This window comes from Stomoxys calcitrans, chromosome 2 (assembly GCF_963082655.1).
Source record: "Stomoxys calcitrans chromosome 2, idStoCalc2.1, whole genome shotgun sequence".
Taxonomy (NCBI): domain Eukaryota; kingdom Metazoa; phylum Arthropoda; class Insecta; order Diptera; family Muscidae; genus Stomoxys; species Stomoxys calcitrans.
Window position 1 is genome coordinate 141,324,087 of NC_081553.1, and position 2,057 is coordinate 141,326,143.

The 2,057-nt window shown below is 35.6% G+C and overlaps 1 long non-coding RNA gene across 1 annotated transcript; it reads right to left on the bottom strand.

The window, feature by feature from the left end:
- Positions 1-212: 212 nt before the first annotated feature.
- On the bottom strand, positions 213-1,093 carry LOC106088601 (uncharacterized). The gene is made up of 2 exons (XR_001221479.2): positions 910-1,093; positions 213-810 (listed from the first exon to the last, which is right to left on the bottom strand). It is a non-coding gene; the product is annotated as an uncharacterized LOC106088601 (long non-coding RNA).
- Between the last annotated feature and the right edge of the window lie 964 nt (positions 1,094-2,057).

Here is a 2,057-nt window from a genome sequence, read left to right on the forward strand (position 1 = left end):
ATAGACTGTCGAAAGGTAAAGTCCATTGTTTTGTTTCAAAATTTAAAACCCTGATGAAGATCACCGGCGGTGGTCGAAATATTGGTAAAAATTACAAATAAAACAATTATATAAAACACCAACACTTGTTTTTGCAAATTGTTCGATGACCTCGAGCCAGACCAAGAAGACAAAGATATAAAATCCCAAAGATCAACAATAAAATCACAAAATTTTCAAAAAGTGCAATAAATTTGTATACCAATTTTGTTTACATTGTTTACTACATTATACGATACCCTTTTGTCAGTGGAGTGCACAGGGGAGCGTGTCTGTTTGGTCCAATGTGTAATTTAAAGATGTGCAAGTTGTGCACTTTTCAGGGTAGGAGACCAATCCAAAAATTGTCCTTTATTCGTTTCTTGGGATTAAACTTGGATGCAACCCACACATTAAGATCAGTTAAGCTGTACACGTTAAAGTTTTCTTTTAAACCTTTCATATCTTCCTTTGGATCCGAATACGGTTTTTGCAACTAATTTAATTGGAATGCAATGCTTTGAGGAATTCTTGCATATTTTTACAGGAAAATGTTGGTGCATCGTCAAATTGAACAAATGAACAATTCTTCTTTTGTAAGTTCTTGGCAGCTTTTGACTTGAGTGACATTTCACAGATGTCAATATTGAACTGCGAAACCATTTCATTTCCGTCGAAAAGCAAAGAGAAAGAATCATGTTTGTGACTCTTCGTTCATGGCATAACTTTTGAAATTATAGTCGTATCATTGCAGTCAAACACAATGGTACACAAATAATTTTGCGCTTATCTCTAAAAAATATAAATTCCACAAAACGTACTGTTAATATTTCCCAAGGATAGTTTGTTTTACAAACTTCTTTTGATAGCTGTTAAACGGCAACTTCTTACCAAGTTAAAAACTTTTTGCCGTTTACGATTTCCTCAGCTAGCCCATCTTCTACTGCTGCTGCTGCCACTGCTTCTGCTTCGAGATGTCCCCTTTGTGATCCCGAATAAAAGGGAAATGGAGAGCAGAGTACAAGAATCCTACTGCTGGCAGGAGCATAAAGAAAATGGAAGAATTTAAACAAACTGCTCGCTAAATTTCGACTGACAATAAATGAGGAACGAAATGACAATGTCCAGAAGCTGAACATGATGGCAGCCAGAAAGGGAGTTGTAAACAAACATTCAAGAAGGAAAATTGCACGAATTGCTTCAAAGCGATTGCGGAGTCTAGCAATGATTCAATCATGGTTTGGTTGAACATTGAAATATACGAGAATATTGTCGGTGTGTCTGTTATTCATACACATCGATGATTTTCATAAACCCAGTACACATTTTGAATGTAAATCGGAATATGCGTTCCATACAGGTTAGGCCATCACCCTGCTAGGTTTAAGAGAAGATAAATTTACAAGAGTCTTCTCCTTCAAAGAAAAATTGCTACTGACAAACCTCAAATGCAGGTTAAAATTTTCAACAAATATGGACTTATTTCAAATATTAATTAAAGTACTGTTAATAACACAATTAACATTAATTCCTAATAATCTGCCGAAACTTTAAAACGAAAAGATAATCATTAACTGACAATCGTTAAATTGATTCTTGAATAAACAAATTGCTCTTACAAACACCCTCATGAGCAACGTACAAATATAATAGCAAAACACTACATTCAAAATTTCATACATTGCTCCCTCAAGAGGCAAAAGGAGTCGAATCGGGAGATCGGTTTATAAGGCAGCTATATCAAAACATGGACCGATGTGGCCCATTTACAATCCTAACTAATCTGCACTAATAAGAAGTATTTGTGCGAAATTTCAAGCACCTAACTTTGCTCTTTAAAAAGTAAACGTGCTTTCGCCACACAGACGGACGAACATGTAGAGCCAGTAAACTATCAATAATCGCAACATTCAATTTATCTAATAAACAAGTAAAAAGGCGTTAAGTTCGGCCGCGCCGAACTTTGGACACCCACCACCTCGGGTATATATGTAAACCACCTTTCATCAAAATTCGGTGAAAATTTCATACCTTATGTC